This window comes from Neomonachus schauinslandi, chromosome 1 (assembly GCF_002201575.2).
Source record: "Neomonachus schauinslandi chromosome 1, ASM220157v2, whole genome shotgun sequence".
NCBI lineage: Eukaryota > Metazoa > Chordata > Mammalia > Carnivora > Phocidae > Neomonachus > Neomonachus schauinslandi.
In genome coordinates, this window is record NC_058403.1 from 23,098,338 (window position 1) to 23,120,818 (window position 22,481).

Consider the following 22,481-nt stretch of genomic DNA (forward strand, 5'->3'; position numbering starts at 1 on the left):
ATTTGCCCTCTCTCTCTCTGAAATGGATAGTTGAATCTTAAAAAAAGAACTAGGAATTATGTATTAAAAACTTTTGATGGAGCGCCTGGGTGGCTCAGTCGTTAAGCGTCTGCCTTCGGCTCAGGTCATGATCCCGGGGTCCTGGGATCGAGTCCCACATCGGGCTCCTTGCTCAGCACAGAGCCTGCCTCTCCCTCTGCCTGCCTGCCACTCCCCCTGCTTATGCGCTCTCTCTCTCACTCTCTCTGTGTCAAATAAATAAATAAAATCTTTAAAAAAAAAACAAAAAACTTTTGATGTTCACATAATAGGAGGAAAAGAAGTTTAACTATATTAAAGAATTGATTCCACTAAATGTTTGATTACTTTGAGCCATATTTAAGTTTTAAAGCTCTAGGATGTAGCTAGGGGATAATTTAGTTCAGCGTTCTAAACAAAGTGTTAGTATTTACATTGCTGTGAATTATGCCTTCATGGCTTCCTAACAGCTGAACTTCTGTTGACTCCAGGCACCAAATCACCAGGTAACCAGTCAGAAATGCCTGTCCAGTAGTGGGGCGGGGGGTTGGTGCACAGAGAAGAAATGTAATCAGATACATTCTGTAAAGCAGAAGTAAAATGCTAAATAAACTCCAAATCACTAACTGCATTATGAAAATTGGGGGATTGTCCTAAAAATAGGGATTATATAGTGAAAGAAAATAAAAGGATGTCAACTTGTTTTGAAATCCACTTTTTGAGCAAGCACGTCCTAAGTGTTTGAATTTGTTTTGAAAATATCAAGAACATGTATCAACTTGAAGATTAGATATCTAGGTTAAATTCAGTTTAACAGTGTCAAATAAATGTGAGGACTGGAAAATTCATGTTTTGTTTGCATAAAATAAAGGCAATATTCCCTGTGTTGATTGAATAGATATAAAAGGATGAGTTGTGACTGGAAATCAAATGTATAGGAAACAAAATAGAGCAGTGATAGATTTCTGTGCATACTAGATCTTCCTATAGCTACTTCGAAAGAAAGTGCATTGATCTTTTCTTTATGCTCCTGTGCCTCTCAGCTGTAGATAATGGATAAATAGGTATAAATTCAACTCGGTGATAAGCATTCAATAGCTTGATCAGCTATCTTTGGTTTGTGGCTTCTGTTGAACAGATAAACTGAACAGACCATACGGTACTCTATGGACTTGAGAATCTAAGAAATCAATTCCTCTGGTGATAGGTGCTGAAACTAGAAATGCAGGGACTCTGTTGGGGGAGTACATACTGGAACACAGGCAAGGCAGAGAAATCAAAGGCAGATGCTCAAAATGGGGATACACATGCACAAAGACATGGGGCCAGAGAAGATGAGAAAGAGAACACTGTACAGAGCACTTGGTCTGCAGATATTCCATAGATTCTTCCCCAATTGTGGCCTATTTGTCAATTTTTTTCCTGACTTATCAGGCATCTGTATCTTTTCATATACTTTCCCAAAGACATTTTAAGTAACCCTATCCCTTATAATTCAAAGTGTCTGGGGGGGGCAGAAATAAAAGGTTATTTTTGTAGAAAAGGGCAGAGGAATATTAATTTGAAGGATGTGCAAGAAGAATAAATGGGAGGGGCGCCTGTGTGGCTCAGTTGTTAAGCGTCTGCCTTCGGCTTGGGTCATGATCCTCGTGTCTTGGGATCGAGTCCCACGTCTGGCTCCCTGCTCAGCGGGAGGCCTGCTTCTCCCTCTCCCACTCCCCCTGCTTGTGTTCCTTCTCTTGCTATCTCTCTGTCAAATAAATAAATAAAATCTTAAAAAAAAAAAAAAAAGAAGAAGAAGAAATGGGATAGGAAAACAGGAGGCCAGGGCAAATTGAAGGTAGCAAGTGACAAAATTTTCATAAATGTAAGTTTAAAAGGCAGTGCAAGATTTTGTAAACACTTTTGTAAACACTTTGATTTGAATTTTGATCCCTATTGGTAGGTTTGTTCTTTTGCAGTTCCTTGAACTGCTTGTTCAATGATATGAAATAGATATTTCCCAATGTTGATTCAGAATTTGCAAATAGTACTGTTTATTTGTGCAGTGATACAGGTCTTTAAGTTTCCAGTTTTAAATAACTAAATATCAGTGTTTCTGTGTTTCTTACTCTTTTTACTAGAATATACTATATGGTATACAGTCCAACATTTATCATAGAAACCCAAAGGAAATATTCTTACCATCTTTGAGCACTTATTTTTGCGGGGTAGTATCAACAGTTTATATATCAACAGTTTATAATTTTGATTCTGGCCTTTTTATTTCTTCTCTATTTCCAACAGTGCAAATATAATGGAATATAGTCCTTTGGATTGAATTCCTAGGCTATGCATGGAATATATTCAGAATGCTATCATCTTTTACTGCGTCTACTAGATATATTCACACTTGACATATGATATGCTCATGAAAATGATGACCCCAAAAGAGAAAATGAGACACCAAATTCTCCACACAACAAAGAGAAAAAAGGCAGTAAAGATACACACGCAGATTATTTCTGTTACACCAAGTAATTGTGTGGCCATCTTCAACTCCCTAGCAACTGCTAGATCTGATTTTCATTTCATTTTCTGAGAATATTCTTGTTCCATGTTAAATCATGATCTCCTGGGATATGACATGTTTGATGCATCATGTTTTAAAATAATAAAATATAACATGTTAAGGGTTATTATGCACCAAAAAGCAAATAAAACAAAGGAGGTAGGAATAACAACGTGCCCCCAAACCTCCGGGAGACTTATTTCTTGGGGTTTGAAATATTAGTGACTGGTTCAGTGCCCTTCAACTTGAAAATAAAGAAGACTAATAATATCGTTATTCCAGGCTCTCCTTCTGCTTAAGGGTTACCTTGGACTGCACTATAACAAATGAGAAAGGAGAAAAATGTAAAAGAAAATGTCAAGCAAACTCACTATCAACAGATTTTCTCATAAGTTTTATAAAATCACAACCTGAGAATTGAAATGATCTAATATTCTATTGTATAAGGCTGTGTAGTTGAGATTTATAATCGATCTATAACCTGTTTGTGTTTAAAATATTGTACGTGCACTCACTTAATAAAATTCTTGAACACTTAATGTGTGTTTGAATGTCTAGATGGAGAGATTAAGTCGATCTTCTCAGGCTAATGAGGGAAAGCTTTGTAAACAGAACCCAAGTTCAACAGATCTGAGAGAGGGGGGAGGATGGAGAGATTGAGGAGAGGCAGGCAGGGGGAGGGACAGGTGAGCATGTGTGAGTTTATGTATTACCCCAATATTTAATAGGAAGATGATAATCCTCAGTCCATTTATTTCGGTAGACGATCAATGCTGAATGCTTACTGATTCATCCTAGTCTTAATTTCATGTTTTTGCTTTTGGTTTTTCTTGGCTAAACATTTGTTTGTCCCTGATTGAAACATTCTTCATTGTAGACATTGATTCTGCTATAGACTTGAACCTGCCCACACAGGTAGTCTTTTTCTGAAACAAGATCCTGACCTCTTTATTAGAGAAAACTGATCAATGACCCATTTGTGCATTATTGCTTGGAAGTATTATACTTTACCCAAGGCTAAGTCAACTACTGCAAGTTGATTTTCCATGGTTCCACTCCTAAGTTTTGGGAGGTATTCCACTTTACTGCTTAGTGAAGAATGCTCTAATAGAGGTAGGAAAATTGACCTCTGCGGCATGGAAGAGAAATACATTCTGAATGCCATTATTTCTGATGGATTGTGCTAAAATAAGACTTTCCTACATGGAGAACTTAAAAAAAATCACGGTGTCTGATCCAAGTTGGGTATTCAGTAAGGAGAAGTTGGGAAACGGCATTCCAGGCAGAAGGACAAAACTCAGTGAAAGCACTGAACCATGGAAGTTTATTCTGACTAGCAACAATGACAAAAAAATCACTTGGAAGACACATGACTGCCTTCTTGGAAATCAGACTACACTTTTTCCCTCTCTGTCCTTATTCAGGACAAAGATTCATCAATTTATTCATATTTTCAGTAAGATCAATTGTGTGACCATCACCTTGCTATAAGCAAGAAGTTACACTTATGGATAAAGTATATTGCCTCCTTCAAAACACCAACACTTCAGAGGAGGAAGAGAGCATTTAAAGATAATTATAATAAATGTGATCAAGATAACAAAGGCAGCTTCCAGGAGCGAAGAAAACAATCAGTAAGTAAACAAGCCTGATTGAGCAGGACAGGATAGGTGGGGACGAAGCAGGCAAGGAAAGCCTCATGTGGAGAAGACAAGATTCCTGACCTATTTTAAAAGATCAGTAGGAAATTGAAGAGAAAAGATGAAGTGAGAAAGTCATTTTAATTAGAGAAAATGACAGAGCCACAGAGATGATAGGTGATTCTAGAATATAAAGTGTCAGCCTCGGAGCAGTGAAAACTATGAATGAGATGTTGAGAGATCATAGCATGAAAACTATGAATGAGATGTTGAGAGATCATAGCATGAAGGCCCTCCTTGTTCAGGAGCTGCACTTGGATACAGAGACATAAGAGCAGGCGCTAAAAATTTAAAAAGAGAAGGGACATAATCCACTATACATATGAGACAGATCCCTCCATAAGGCTATGGATGATGGATCTGAGAATGCATTATTAAAGGGAGGGAGACCAGATCACAGTGCTTAATTAAGTGATGATGAGAAGCCTAATTAAGGCAGAATTATTAGGGACAGAGAATAGTGTATGCTGATCATAAAAAAAAAAAAATTATGAGATTACGCCTGGCTTTGTGATTAAGCTATAGGAATAACCAGAGGGAGGAAACAAATTTGAATTTACTTTCAGCTTTGTAGTGCTGGTAAGATTATGGACAGTGTTGTCAGCAAATAGGATGAAATAAAAAGAAGAGAGTTACTATATAACTTTTAGACAGGACAAGTTTATCTTTGTTGCATTTCAAAACAATACTAAAGTCCCAAGAGACAAACAGGTCCATGAGAACCAAAAAATGGAGTGGGAGAAAAAAAAAAAAAAAATGAAGAAAAGAACTGCATATTTAAAAAAAAAGAAGAAGGGATGGACATTTAGGAGAACAGAGAAAGATGGAACCTAAGTTATAAGAGGGATAATGATAAGAATAAAACCAGTACAATTATCCTGAATCTTTTAAGTTTGGGATTTGGAGGGACCTTGGGGGGCAAGTGGAGAACTAGAAGCTGAAATTAGAAGGACTGAATGAATAGCTGTATCTTTTCCTCCCCCAGGGTCCTAGAGGAAGTTTATTCTCTGAAAATACTGAATTCGAATGTTTTAGACTCTAGGATATCTGCCACTTCGGCAGATAAAGATGAAGCAGTGGACAAAAAAGAGGGACATAAGTAAAACTCTTCACTCTGTATCTTATGACCACTTCCCCCCATACCCTTCCAGAACATTCTTGGGCTCTGTTCCCAAAATGCTCTCCAACATGTATATAAACCGTGTCCCACTACTAGGGTGGGGAATTCTTTCCTGGAAAAACCAGTAAAGAATAGAGGAAATATCTACACATCAGAAAAACCTACTCATTGTTTAATGATTTTAGAGTAAATTCCAACATCTAGAATCTCACTGCCTATTTCCCTTTACACCCTGTATTAGTTTCCTAGGGCTGCTATAAAAAAATAGTACAAATTTGGTGGATTAAAACAATAGAAACGTATTCCCTCAAAATTCTAGAGGCCAGAAGTCTTGTAATCAAGGTGTCAACCCACATTCCACGAAGGCATTTATGGAGAATCTTTTTTTCCTCTTTCAGCTTCTTGTGGCTCGAAGCCTTCCTTGGCTTGTGGCAACATAGCTCAACTCTCTGACCACCATCTTCACATGACTTTCTTCCTTGTGTATTTATTTTCTTTCCTTCTTTTCTCTTATAAAGATACTTGTCACTGGATTTAGGGCCCACCCTAATCCAGAGTGATCGAAATTCTTAATTACATGCATCTGCAAAAAGCCTTTTTCCAATAAGTTCACATTCACAGGTTCCAGGGGTTATAGGATATGAGCTTATATTTTTGGGAATCACAATTCAATGCACTACAGACCCCACACTCCCAGAGCAGAGCATGTCATTGACATTCTTAAATATGAACGGGTAGCCAAGGAACGCTTTGAAGCAAGTTGAGAAGCGGGGGAAGTTGGTGAAGAAGTAAAAGAAGGGAGGAACAATGAGAAGAGATGGGATGAAGTCAAGTTCCATGCAAAGGAGTTTTATTGTTGTTGTTGTTGTTCAAGAAGAAAAACCAACTCATCATTTGCTGTTAGAAAAATGGAGATGAAAACCGATAGAAATACATGATGGTTTTTGCACAGAGAGTGGGAAAACATCTATGGTGGCCTTACTTGGCTTGTTGATGTAACGTGTCAGTTGCATTCTCCAGAAAGCAGACACGTGGCCCCGGTCAGGTCTTCTGGTACCTGCAGTCCCAGCTGACATCCTGATTCCAATCACATGAAAGATCTTGAGTGTCCCAGCAAATCCAGTCCTAAATTCCTGACTCACAGAAATTGGACCATAATAGATGTCTGTTCTTTTAAACTATTACATCTGGGGTCATTTGTGATTTAGCAATAGATAGATAACACTGGCAGTACCATGTTGCACTTAGGGGAATAAGTGGGAGGACATTCTGTGAAAACTAAGAATGTTGAGGTGTTTATTAAAAATTACGTAATTCTAAAAAATCACAATATAAAAGGTGAGTGAATATTAGAGAGTCTGGAAGTACGTGATTTCACAAAAAGACAAGAATATGACTGATAAAAAAAAAGACCAACAGATACACACAATATTTGCATTAGAAACACAATATATGAACATTTTGAGAGATGTTTATATACATTAGGAGAGAACACTCTGTGTTTCTAGATGGTGATGTAGCTTTGCGAATCCCCAAAGTTTCCCATTAAATTTTAAATAACTGGCCCATATCACCTCAAGTCATAAAGGTTTTGCCAATCATGAAAACCTTTATTGCCATCCTCACAAGTGTTTTTATATGCTGCCCAACCCTTAACACAGACATAAAGGACACACACACACACACACACACACACAGATAGAGCAACTGAGTGATATCTGGTTCCTTGGGGGCCACTAAGCGGTGCAAAACAAAACAAAACAAATCTCCCAAGCCTTCCTAGTTGTCTATTCTCATACAGGTGAAGCAAAACTTTATTCTTTAGGGAATATTTTTTGGTTCGTGCAGTCTTCAGGCTTGACTAAGGGCTACTCCTACAAGGGCAAAGAAAGCGCTAGTTGGTCAATGGACAATGAGAGGAGAGAAAATAAAGAGATTGGTGAAAGAGGATGGCTGTGAAGAAGGCTGTGGTTGGATACGACCAACCACAAATACCTAACTTTGACACCATCACTTGGGCAAGGGGTAATTTATGAACCAAGTTTATTTTGATATCAATTTGGTACTAAAAATAATTTTAACAAAAAAATGTGTTTCCATGGGAAAATATTTTACTTGGGAATGCGAGATCTTAGAGAATTTTGGAACATAATCTGCTCACCTGCCAATCTATAGCTGCTCATGTGATAATACACAGCATGTCAATATATGGTGTTACACCACCATGAGTCATTTCACTCTGTATGCCTGTAGAAAAAGTCATGCAGCTCAAGAGACAAGAAAAGTGGGAAGGAAAATAAATCCCTCTTTCCTTGGCTAACCAACAAACTCCATTTACTTTTGGGTGAACACTCACCTCCCACTCTTCTGGAGGAACACAGTGTGCCTGCATGCTGTTCTAAACTCTACAACCTAAACCTGATATCCACCAACACCCCCCCCCAACCAAAGTGTTCATAATCGTGGGTCATCTTATATTGGGAGCACTGAATTTGGCTACTGCATCTAAAAACTCATGAGCATTTGTTATCCTAGCTCTTTTTTGCTTTGCTTTCATACACAATATAGATATGCACACTTATGCAAGTGTGAAAGAGATATACTGTTTTGAAAGAAAAGGTTAAGACTGAATAAACATAGTATCTTGAATGAGAAAAAAACACCAAAATTGCTAATAAGCAAGCAAATAAATGAGAGAGCATACTGGGGACAGCTAAAGAAATATATATAAAGGTCACCAGAAACTACCAGGAATTTGAAAGTAAACATATTCAGCTGGAAATCAGGAAAGAAATAAAACTGTAAATTAGAGATTCAGATTTCTTTCAACTGAAAAACATTTGTTGCAAGTCTGACATTCCTGCTAGTGAGCTAAAGTTCTTTTGTAACCAATTATGTCTATCGCTTGCAGTAAAGTCATAGTTCTTCACAGGTGTAAAATGTTGAAAAGCACAGACTTCTGTTGACAATGTGAATATAGTAAACCAATTTATGAACATGACAAAAATATCTTGAGGTGAAAAAAGTGGGTTAAAAAGAGCAGCTTTTGTATTTTTGTTGTAAAATGTTCACATAGCAGTCCAATACAAGGGCAAAGAAATCCTATACACTAGAAAGCTTTACAAAAATTCTCACCTACAACTAAAGCAATACAGTATGGCTTAGTTTTCCCTATCGATACCTGTGTGTACATATTAATTCATATCATTCTATATGTATAAATGTGTGCATGTATTACTTCAGATAATTATTTTTCCTTACATAAAAGAGAAAAAAAAATTGAAACTGACCAAACAATATCAATTGCTTTTGAAGAAAAAAAAAAGTGTTTCACTATGAGAAAGAATAAACCTTAGTTGCATGAATTCCTTTACAAGATCAGGAGGTACGTGTTAATGCCACTTAGGAAACACCCAGTTTCAGAATTCCAAGTTCAGAATTCCCACTACACCTGTATGGAAGTGTGCCAAGCCATTCTAAGGAAATAGAAGTAGGTATCTTTCTGAGAAATGTGAATGAGTTACCACAGAGACACAAAGAGAATCAAAGGGGGTAACTGACTATGGTGATAATTGTAGGTCTGTAATGCCTGTCCTTTTGAATCTTCAAATTGTGTAAGATTACTCTTGATGCATGCAAGTAACTTGTCCAAAGCTAAGCTTCTGCAGGAGATACTCCTAGACAAAGTGCTGATGACCCCCAATTCCATTACTTAAGGAAAGAATTAATGTCAATTTCAAAGCTTAGATCCCCTCCCAAATCAGCCATGAACAACAATGTGACAAGGAGTTTGTCACATAACACAACTGCAACAACATGTCTTGTGCCCCAGCTCACAAACATATCCTCCCAGGGAAGAGTTTTCCACCTCCAAACTTCAGTCCCTACTTACACTGAGCTGGCAATGGGTTGCTTGGATTCAAGGTTCTAAACCATCAAATTACTGTTTTATGTTGTCCCCAGCTACCATGGGAGGGGCTCTAGTTCTTTCCAAAAGCCCCACTGCCCAAGAACTATCTGTTTCCTCAAATCTCACTTCAGATCCCATAAGCTGACTTCAGATTTGTATCAGCTACCCCAGAATGTGGTGACAAGGCAACAGGGACTGCACGCCTGTCACTGATTTTCATCTCTGAAAGTTGCAACAATAAATGCTGTTACAGCAAACCTAATATTTCTGCTTGACTCTGATCTTTTTTTCATGAGAGTAAGAACACATTCATTTTGATACACAAAGAAATCACAGTGTCCCCAACTCTAATTCCTGAAACAGAATTTTAGCATCTAACGATGACTGGAAGTCTTTCAACAAATTCTAGTTGAACAAAAATGTTCTTTGTCCATCTTTCACTTGGATCGGATTAAACACACTTGAATAATATAAATAAATATAAATAAAAGGTCAACATATTTAGTGTATACTCATATTCTATTTGCTAAAAATGATTTACTTCTAGCTATCATTTTGTTTTGTTTATAAATAGAAAAGGAACAAAAAAAAGATTCAGGTAAGTGTTTCAAATATTAACTTCTCTATTTAAAATTTCTCCCCCAGGGCAACTAAGTCTCTCTTACAAATATGTGATAAATGAGAAAAAGGGAAAAAAGACTTATTGCTTTAGGACTAAGAGAGCAGCCATGTAAGTGAACTCATCATTTTTCATCTTTTCTTTTCATGCTGTGCACTTTTTGTAGGTTTGTTCAAAATTGAAAGTTAAGTGGAACTAAAAACAACATGTAACACTTGTTTTACAATCAATATATGATATTCTGACAAGTTGAAAGAAACAGTTAGTTTAAAAACTATTAATTTAATGCAGGATTCTAATTTAAGATGCAAGCAAATCTTTAAACTCTTCATTAAAACAATTGGACCTCTATATCTTACCAATATCTCAGCTGAAATATTAAATAATGTAATTTATCATTTAGGAATTACTATATGGCACTGAAAATGGATTTAAATGACACCATTAAAATAATGTCACCACAGAGAAGCACTATAAATGATCTGACTCTCAGTCCCTTCAAATACCTGAAATTAAGATGGAATAAATCTTTACTTTGCTACATTCCTCAACTGTATTGATATTTTATGAATCATTACATTTTAGATGCATTATGCTACGGGACACTCAATACCCTGGAAGAAAAAGCAACTTTAGTTTCTCTAGTCTAAATCATCTGATTCCTGGGGTGACAGAATTCAGGTCTGTTGAAAAAGTAATGATTCCCAAGTAATCACTCAATAGACAGTTGCTGAGTGAATGACATTAAGAGTAAGGCAACATACCTGGGAAAGGCATCATGATATCATTAAGAAAGTTTAACATAATTCTCTCAATGCAAACTGCAAGTGACTGTATGGTTCTAAACTCCATGCCATGAGAAGAGCCCAAGATGATGTGCACTCAGCTCCCCTCTTCAACCTCCTCTCCTTCCATGCTTTCCTCATTCTCTGTTTTTCACCCATGCTGGCCTGCCTTCACTGTCATAAACACCCAGAGCTCCTTCTTCTTTCTAGCACATGGGATGGGCTTTATCTAGATGTTCTTCTGTTTTGTCCCCTGTTAATCTATTCATTCTTTATAACCATGCTTCAGATCTCACTGGAGAGAACTTTCCTTTCTTTCTCAGACAAGGTCAAGCACCCCTCTTCCACCATTTCTTAGCCTTGAGCATTTTTCCTTTTCCAGTTTTGCAGTTACATATTTATTTATGCCACTTTTGAACTTACTTTTGTCACCTCCTTAAATGGTAAGCTCCATGAAGGCTGGTATTATTTCTTGTCTGTTCAAATTGGACCCCTAGAGTATAATGGCAGACAAAGAGAAAGTGCTCAATATTTGCTGAATGAGGGAATGAATGAATGTGTGGATGAATGGGAATGGATCGCAATTTGCTGTGTAGTCATTTATAATGTTACAGATCAAATAATATATCTTAGTATTTTAGTATGCTCATCCTTGTGGTTACTATTACATTAGTATATTTGTAACAAGGCAAAGAAATGTAGAAGGGAACACATTCTGTCCAACTACAACGAGGTCCCTCAGGCCTTTATCACTAATACCCATACACATATTACACCCTGCCTCAACATCATAATATGAACTCTGGACATTTGCAATGGGGTAGATAGAAGGTACTTGTCCAAACATGAGAGTGAAAATGAACATTTATGTATGAATATATTACATGAATTCTGAAGCATAAGACTTAGTTGTCTTCGTATTTTGATTTTCCATCAATAAACTTAAATTTTCAAAAACAATTAGAAGTATATTCCACTATCATATTAGTGTCCACATATTTCCATCATCTTCATCAATTTCAGTCTCACTGCAACAAAGAAAAACAAAACTAAAAACAAGAAACCAAAATAATACAAAAACAAAGGATGGCAGGGATTAATCATAGTCATATATATGTGTGTATATATATATATATATATATTTTTTTTTTTTTAATTGAAAGAGTACCATTAAAAGAATGTTAATTCCGTTGCTGGGGTGGCTCAGTCGGTTAAGAATCTGATTCTTTTTTTTTTTTAAAGATTTTACCTATTTATTTGAGAGAGAGAATGAGAGACTGAGAGCACGAGAGGGAAGAGGGCAGAGGGAGAAGCAGACCCTCTGCTGAGCAGGGAGCCCGATGTGGGACTCGATCCCGGGACTCCAGGATCATGACCCGAGCCAAAGGCAGTCGCTTAACCAACTGAGCCACCCAGGCGCCCAAGAATCTGATTATTGATTTTGGCTCAGGTCAGTATCTCTGGGTCGTGAGACAAACCCTATATTGGACTCTGGGCTCAGCAGGGAGTCGCTGGAGATCCCTTCTCTCTTGCCCCTCTCCCCACTTGTGCTCTCTCTAAAAATAAATAAATAAACCTTTAAAAAAACAATGTTAATTCTATCATCATTTAAAATCAATGTAGTATATTGCTATCTTATACATGGCCGCTTTGCAGGGTGTCTTAGGGGACTGAAAACTCCCTTGCTCCCAATAATGTGATATAATATATTTGTGTTTCTTTAGAGTAAAATGATCCAGTGATTTGCCCCTTACTTTCACTTCACTTTATGTTGTATAACTCCCCGTGGTAGAAAAGAGAATAACCAAATAAGAATTAGAATGTTTAAATCAATTTTACGTTCCTTATCCCCCTGCCTTTGATTTTGAATATGTAACATTTGGGATGCCAAGATAAAACTGAAGCGACTGACCTGCTTTTCTGCAAGAAACTCTTCTAAACATGCTTAAAAAAAAATTCCAGTCATATAAAATAATTTAGGAAATGGTACCCCGGATTTCCTGAAGATCATTAGAGTTACTTAAAGTCATCTGTGATAAAATAAACAGATTCTGTACTAAAGTTGATAAATGTTAATATAAATTTTAAAAACCCAGTCTCTTGTCGTTGAGTCATTTTTGAGTAATTTTTACTACCTATTTCCACCAAAATTTCAAAAAATTTTATACCATGTGCTTCTTATAATTATATATATATATATATATTGCTTATCATGATAATGACCCTTAGATGATTTTATAGGGTAAATCATAATGGATACTGCATAATAATTGAGACATTGAAGGGCAATTTAAAAGCATTTAAATAAAAACAAGTCTTGTTTGATAAAATAAAATACACTAAATAATAACTATTAAAAGTCCCTATATGTTCTTTAACTTGCATTTAAAAATTATTTATAAACAAGAATTGTAAAGAAAGTACCTGATCAGTGACTATAGTTTTCTTGGAGCCATCAGAGTCCATCATTTATTTCAAAAGTTCTCATATATTCACAACAACATCAGGTCTATTTCAGAGATAACACATTCACTCATTTATTCTTCTCTGGCCAATGGAGAAATATTTGCCCTTGTAAGCCAATAAAACTTGTATAGTATACCATAAGATATAGATGTATACTTCATTGCAAAATACTTAAGGTTTTTCAAGATTTCTTTCAAGTATTTGAGATTAGTTTAAAGCAGTTGAATCCCCGCCTCACTGGCTATCTAATTCTTCTGCATTGATTAAAAGCAATGGTCTAATCATGGAACATTTCATCAAAAACTAATGATGTACTGTATGGTGACTAACATAACATAATAAAAAAAAAGTTCTAAAATTTTACTATTAAAGGTTAAGTAGATTTTTTTAATGAAAATATAATATAGTAAAACTTAGTGCTCATTTATGCACATGTTAAAGTTCATAATTAGTCCAACAGAGTAAAAATATGCAACTATACACAAATATCATTAATTTTATCAAAGGAAATAAAAATGTAAAACAAACAGGAAATTAAGTAGGAAATTAAAAGATTCATAGTGACTTTAATCTGTTCTCTGATTCTGAGGTTTTTTTTCCTAAGATTTTATTTATTTATTTGACAGAGAGAGAGGCAGTGAGAGAGGAAACACAAGCAGGGGGAGTGGGAGAGAGAGAAGCAGGCTTCCCACTGAGCAAGGAGCCGGATGCAGGGCTCAATCTCAGGACCCTGGGACCATGACCTGAGGCCAAAGGCAGACGCTTAATGACTGACCCACCCAGGCGCCCCCTCAGATTCTGAGTTTAATTGCCAGTTTCACAGTAAACTCAATTATAAAATCACTCTAATAAAACTGACTTTTTAATTTTAGTTTAATTTCATGGGTATGGTTGGAGCCTTGATTGAAAAATCTGAAGAAATAAAAAAATTCCTTGATGAAAGCAATTGCTCAATAAGCACAGTGTTCCAGCTTTTATAAAGTCAAATAGATTCTAATCAAAAAACCAGGAAGTACTGATATGTAATATATTTCTTTTGTTACCTTTCAAAATGTACTGTTTGAAATTTAGGTGAATGAACTTAATCCCACAAATCATTCACTTAAGCAAAAATAATATTTAACGATAAGTTAATTATAAAAGGTCTCATGAAAAAAATTTATGAGAAAATACTATTTAACAACCCAACTGGTTTGAACTGAAGCAAAGCACCACAGAGTATAAATTGAGTGCACATCTTCCCACGGAATAACATTACAATGTGATAAATATTTGAGTGTAATCTTTCTACCAAGGCTGTTTTCCAATCCATTTGGGTGGGGGGAAGTATTTTTCTCGTTACGTTCAGATTTATTGTATGAAAAAGACTGTTTTGTACAACAGAAATGAAATCACTATGTAACTTATTCTTCAAGACAATTTTCTGATTTATTATTTGTTCATTCTTTAGATGTGGCTTAACTGCATATACAATCATCCTACATATTGATATTCCAAATTAGGTGTGTCAAATCCCTCAAGAATTAAGAATCATTATAGTCAATAGTTCCTTATTTAGAACTCAAGTTTTTACTATTTTGATGTATTTTGGAGCTCTCAGTGCATAACCTTGGTTTTTTGATATCTTAAAATGTTTGATTTTGAATAACCCTTCCATTTCCACTATTAACATTACAGCTCAGCCATATGTTGACTTTATTTTGATTTGACCTAAAGTAAATTTGATTTTTAAGTTTTTACTTATAACACATTTTCTCCTGTAATCACACATAAAATTTGTTTGCATATACATATATATGAAATTATACAGAATTCATTTTGTAAATATATCTACAAATTGGAATAATTTACTATGTAATCATACTTTCACACATATATATATGAATTTCAGGAGAGGGAGATAGCCAGGTTCATATAATGTTTAACATTAAGAAGTCTATTTAGAAAAACCTATATCTTTGTATATTTGTTCTGGGGTTGCTCTCCATTTCTTTTTATCATTAATAGCCACCTCCCCAAGCTACATGTTATAGGAATCATTCTTAAAGAATCATTTCAACTCCCTGATCTTTGGTTCCTGCTGTAAATTGATTCTACACACAGCAGTCTAATGAAACCATATAAAAAATACTTTTGTGATTCTAAACCATAGAAACATGTGGATGTCCCTTCCCTGAAAGATGAGCTTAAAGCCTGGTGTGATTTTTATCTATTCACATTATTTTTCAGGAATAAAGTAGGAAAACCACAAAGCCCAGAGAGAGTGCTTGGGTTAAGTGTTTGTGTAACTCTTTTTCTCAGTATGCAATTTCTTATTCTCCTTCTATATTTCTTTAACTGACTCTCTCAGTATGTCCTCATTATATCTTGCTTTAGCAATGCTTCAAAATACTGTCATTAGTGAAAAGGATCTTTGCTCTGAGAGCAAGTGATGAAGGTGTAAATTACATGAGTAGAAGAAAAGATGTGCCCTAGGCATTTAAACCCATTTTGCCTTCATGATTCAGACAAATTCATTCAGTGAGCTAATGAGCTATGAGAAACGAGATACATTTTTAAACACACTGCTTAGTATAGAGAATGTTTCACTAGACTTGGTTCTATCATTAGAGTAGTGGTCTCACACACTGCATTAGGGAATTCAGAATATGTTTAACTAATGTCTTTCATTTTTAGAAAGAGTAATAAAAACAGTGAGAATTACCAAGAATTTTTTTCTTTTTTGAGAAATATGATGTATTTAATATGTTTTTTAATGGCCAATAGTATTTTACTTTCTGTGTATTTGTTTTTATACAACCTGCTTTATTCCAAACAATTTATTGTGGTTGACCGTCTTTATAAAAAACAAACAAAAAAACAATCTGTTCTAGAGTTGGAACTGGTGATAGAGAAAAAAATAATTACTTAGGATTGATTGTGAGACCAAAGCTGAAAGCAATGGTAAGGACAGGTCCAATGAAATGTTAGGTACCACAGATTAATAAAAATGTAAACCTAACACAGAGGGGAACAGAGAAAAGACTTTCCTGATAATCTCATGCATTCCAAGGAAGGAGCTCTGTAGTATTTCAAAGATTATTTTACAGAAACATGTGAAGTAGCTGCTCCATATTTTCTGTGAAGTCTGAAAGACAAAACCATCTTTTATGTGCAGTAGAATTTTTTGCTAAAATAAAATTATTTGACTTAACAGTAGCATGACATGATTCCATTATGACTGAATCACTGTGATCATACTATTTGTGTAAAATACTGCATTTTAACCATAACAAAATATTAATTTTTAAAATTTATTTCCAAATAATTTATGGAACATTAAAGAGGTATAGCTTCCCATTTCTGGATGACTATGCAAGTGACCAGTGAATGCCTTGTTCTTATCGCCAAGTAGTGCAAAGTGAGATCCAGTTGTGGCTGTGCCTTCGATAAACGATATAAGCAGTGAGGAAACAGTGAGAACATATTATACTTAAAGTGTCCCAAGTAAATAAACCTTTGATTTTTCTATGTTTCAGGAAGAAAAAAAAATCCGTCCTGTTTTCCAGTTGTATCATGTTAATGTAGCATTTTCCTTTTTCATATACCTTTTCTCTTTTAGGTAAAAATAAGAATAGCTGATATTTGTAGAACATGTACTATGATAGAGTTTCTGAGTCTTCCACTAAATCCATTCTCCTGTTCTTACCTAGGAAGAGGGCGGTTCTAAGCATGATGTTTTCTAATTAGAGAATTCATTTCTTAGCCCACTTTACAGGTAGACATAGTATAGCGGGCCAGATTTTCTCCATGAGAGTAAACGGCAGTGTGCCACGTGGGAGCCTGAGTCTGTAGGACAGTGAGCTCTCTCCCATATCTTCTCTTTCTCTTTCCCTGCCTAATGGAATTAAACTGAGAGAACCACTTGGCAACCTGCAGATTACCACAGGCTATTTGCTAATGCCTCCCAGGAAAACTGTCATTGTGAAAAAAAATACATATATAGGCTTCCTTGTTTCTTTTTATTTACTATATCGTAAAATGCTTTAAAAACATGTAATAGGTTACCCTTTTATTCCCCCTAATAAGTTTAACATGTGCCATGCAATCATCTAAGAGCTTTATATAAACTGTATAATTTAACCATCAGAAGAGTTACCTGGGTACTTTTATTGCCACTTTTTAGAATAAAGAAACTTAGTTTTATTTAGATGAAGTAATTTGCTCATGTTCACTCGGCTACTGCCATATTCCATCAACTCTAAGATGAGCCTTTTTTCCGTATCATAACATCTCCGAAATCAAGATGTATCTTGAAATAATTGGTATCCTACAAATCACTTGTAGGGGTTGCTTGTGTGTGTCTAGGGGAGAATATAAAATAATGATGTATGCTCTAAAAAATGATGTCTTGGATTTGATAAAAATAAGTAAACATGGTTGTAGGTATTCAAACCCAGATAGTCCTGTTCCAGAACTTTTGATCTGAAGTACCACTTCACTTAAAAAACAAAACGGGGGGCACCTGAGTGGCTCAGTCGGTTAATCGTCTGCCTTCAGTTCAGGTCATGATTCCAGGGTCCTGGGGTCCAGCCCTGCATCAGGCTCCCTGTTCAGAGGGGAGTCTGATTCTCCCTCTCTCTCTACTCCTCTCCTTCCACCTGCTCGTGCTCTCTCCCTCTCTCTCAAATAAATAAGTAAAATCTTAAAAAAAATAAAAAGACAAAACAGTTTCAACATAACACAACAATGGCATTTAGGAAGGACAGAATTTTGTATATTTTTCAAGTTGGTTTGATTCTGTTTTCCATATCTTTTCCATTTTTGATGTTAATAAATAAGTGACTTTTAATCTTCCAGCATAAACTAACTGGTTTGCTGAAATACCCAAACAAATAGTGCTGGTGGGAAGGTTTTTGCAATTTTTTAAAAACATTTCCTTGTTAATGTAAGAATAAAAAACAGGACTAAATCTCATCTCCTAGGATATGTCCTGCCATAATGGAATTAAAAATTAGACAAAGTGTACTGTTTACAAGTAAGATACTTCTGAAAAATAGTCTAGATACAGTATATATAGCTTCTCACTAAGTTCCTGCCCAGGTGATGATGCATTTGTCCTTTTTGCTATCTTGCCCCTCCCTCCAATCAATGAATCTCTCTTTTTCTCTGCCTTCTTTTTTTATTTTTATCTTTTTGGGGGAGCAGGGCAGGAAAAGGATTCAATTTTAGCAGTTTGAAAGGTTTTGAAATAATGAGAAGTGGTAAAATATGTGATTTATTTTGGTTTATCAATTAGACTATGAACTCCTTGAAGAGATGATCTATGATTTTTATCACTCAGCTCCAGCCCTTGGTACAAAGTCTACTGCCTCCTAGCCTTGGAGAATCTGTTAAATTTCACTGCATTTTGAAAGAACAAGATGGTAAAATTTTTTCAATTACTTAATTCAATACTATCAATCACCTACTATGTACCAATCAGTATTTCTGACAGAGTTCAAGTATATCTATTTGGATATATATGGATATAATATAATGCATTGGATTATATCCAATATGGATTATATCCAATATATCCAAATAGATATAATATGTAATATAATATAATAATATTAATATATAATATTGTATTAATATATAATATTAATATAATAATAAAATATGTCTTAATATATTAATATAATATAATGATATAAAATATATTTTTGTGAGGGGGAAAAAAGCCTTTATTGATAAATAGTTTACAATGAAATAAATAGAGTGATGGTTTGTTGGGGAATAAAAACAGGGGCAGGATCTCTGTGTCTCTGCCCCAGCTTTTTTTTTTTTTTTTAATATTTGTATTTTTATTTCTATAATACAAACTTCCAACATTTGAATTTTGGGGTCAATGGGTATGGGCAAATGTTTTAAAGGGAGCTGAAAAATTAGGGAGGGCAGAGGGGGCAAGCAGGGCTGCCAGTGCGTGGGGAGCAGGACCATGGAGAAGCTGTGGGGGGTCCTGAGCGGCCAGGACGACGAGGAGCAGGGCTGACTGTGCAGGTTCTGGATGCCTCTTCCCTCCAGGCTGGAGTGGGTCATCATCTGCTTCGTGTGCGACATTTTCTTCTCTATTCTCGGGGCCAGATTGCTTGGACTTCCTGGTGGCATGAAGCTTTTTGCAGTGTTTTGTGCACTTGGAAATTGCACTGCATTAGCCAGTACGTGCTTTTTAATGGAACCTATGAAGTATATATATATATATCTATATATATCTATATATATCTATCTATATATATATAGATATATATAGATATATATAGATATATATATAGATATATCTATATATATCTATATATATATATATATATATAGATATAGATATATATAGATATATATATAGATATATATATATATACGGGGTTATTGTAAAGTTAATGATTATTTATGTAAACTTTAAAAAAGACCAAAATTTTCCATTGCGTATTTCTCTTAGTGTTTTTAATTTCTCTCATAAATTTGGACTGTGCTCGTAAAAAACCCCCATAATTCCCAATAATCCATTTTTATGTGACTTAAACATATAAAAATACGATTTCAAAAGAACCATTCTACTTCACAAAATATCTTCTAAAGAAACGATCCCAAACAGAAAAATATATGTATATATAAACATATGTTAAACATAAATGTTTATAACTGGATTTTATAAAGCCAAAAATTAAAACAACTTCTGATTTTATATAGATATAGATATATAGATATATAACTATATCACAATAAAAAAGTAGCTGTCTTCAAGTTTTGATAACAGAGTGTATTTTTCTCTTAATTTTATTTTTCTGTGATTATAGAAGTCTGTTATGTATAGATCTTGGTACTACTGAATAGGAATAATGAAATATAATGTAATGCTTTTTTGAGCACTTCTGAAGGCCAATCACCATGCAACACAATTTATAAGAATTATTACTTCATTATTCATTACAAGCTTATGAGATACTATACTATTATTTCCATCTTATTACTGAGAAAACAGCCCAAGCAGATGAAATTATACAAAAGCTACAAAATAGAGGATCTAGTACTAGACCCTGTGTCATTCTGAAACTGTGTTTTGAACAATCAGTTATACCATTTTTCCTGAGATGTAATGTCTGTCTTCTCAAGTGGTAGAGAATATCATATATAGATATGAGACAATGTTAAATACTGTCTGTAAAGAAAGTAAAAATTGGCTTGAACTAAAAAAGACAAAAAACCCTCTCGTTAATCAGCCTGGGGAAAAGGGTGTGAGCAGACACAGAACATGACAGCTACTAAATTAACAGGAAGTGCTGTATCTCCCTAGTCATAGAGAAGCTGTAAAATGCATTAATGATCTCTTTTTGGAGAGATACCTTTTCTTACCAATCACACTCCCAGCCTCTCTTAGCTATTTATATTTATAATTAGAAATACCCAATTACTAAATCATCTTCACTTTAAGAGAGCATGCAATGACTAATTGATCTCCACTTCTAATCTTGCTGCAGAAAAAAGTGACTAATCCAAAACTCATGCTTTCCTTAGACCTTTCTCAAAATCATTCCATGGGAAGCCGAACCTTACAAAAGATACTTCTCTGGTGAGTCACCCTTTCTGCATCAAGTCACTATCTCTGACTTGATTACAGGTTGGCCCCTGTGTTTTTTTTTTTTTTTTTTTTATAAGATTTTATTTATTTATTTGAGAGAGAGAGAGAGCACATGAGAGGGGGGAGGGTCAGAGAGAGAGAGGCAGACTCCCTGATGAGCAGGGAGCCCGATGCGGGACTCGATCCCGGGACTCCAGGATCATGACCTGAGCTGAAGACAGTCGCTTAACCAACTGAGCCACCCAGGCGCCCCCCTGTGTTTTTTTGACCACATGGATTTAGGCTTTATTGCATGGATTGCCTTAATACAAAGCAGAATGTGATAAATGCTATTATACAAGTTTAAATATTCTGTAGTTCGAGCAGTGAAGAGGAAGTGATTACTTTTGGGTCAAAAAGACCACTGAAAGTTTATACTGAGTGCTTCTTAAGGCAGGCTCTAAGTTGGAGACCAATCTGGTTGTAGGATTCTATTTCAGGATCAAGGAACAGTTTGAACATGGGAAGGATATTGTCAGAAAACATCAAAGCATTCTGCTTGGTTTGAATTAGGTTTAAGGATACTCGGTCTATGGGGCGCCTGGGTGGTTCAGTTGGTTAAGCGACTGCCTTCGGCTCAGGTCATGATCCTGGAGTCCCTGGATCGAGTCCCGCATCGGGCTCCCTGCTTGGCGGGGAGTCTGCTTCTCCTTCTGACCCTCCCGACCCTCCCCCCTCTCATGCTCTCTCTCTCTCAGTCTCTCTCTCAAATAAATAAATAAAATCTTAAAAAAAAAAAAAGGATACTCGGTCTGGAAAGCAAAGTTGAAGATACAATGTGAAATGTCTCAAATATTATAAAATAAAAGTTAGACATGTCTTTTGCAGGCTATCATGTTGGACGCAAAGGAATTTGAATGGTATATGATGGAGAGATCATTGGATTAAGACAAGAAACAATCTAGTGTCAGTTATAGAATGGATTTGGACATATGAAATTTGAGTCAGGGAGAACATTCGGGAAGCTACAGCAAAAAACTGAGTGAATGTTCCATTGCCAGAATAAAGTAAGAAAGAATACATGTGTGACAATGTTTGATGAGATATAAAAGAGAAAGAACCAAAAAAAATGTGGTAAGATTTTTAGTAGAAAATAGTGGCAGGCTCAGGAGTTGCTGATATTATCAAAGAGGGGAAGATGAATAGGTTTTTGTTTGATAGGCTGCCAAGAGCAGGCACCATACTAAGATGGAGCCACAAGCCAAGAGATGAAAATAAGTATCTAGAGCTGGAGCAGAGCATCTGAGAGTTGTCAATACTGAATTTAAGAGCTGTCAATACTGAAGTGAATTTTTGAAGTACATCAGTAGAGAATTTAAAAGAAATCATGTGAAATGAGAGGAATAAATCCATTTAGGAGCCAGGTTTAGGAAACAGCAAATAACAAAAATCTGGTAAATAACAGAATAAAAAAATGATGAGGGATAGAGAACAAAATAAAGACTCTCAAGATGAAAGAAACTGAAAACAGGGTTACATTGCTCGTCAAGTGTGAGGAGGAAGAAAATAGGATTTGGTGGTTATGAAATCACGATGTGCAATTCTTTTTTTTTTTTTTAAAGATTTTATTTATTTATTTGACAGAGACAGAGACAGCGAGAGCAGGAACACAAGCAGGGGGAGTGGGAGAGGGAGGAGCAGGCTTCCTGCTGAGCCGGGAGCCCGATGTGGGACTC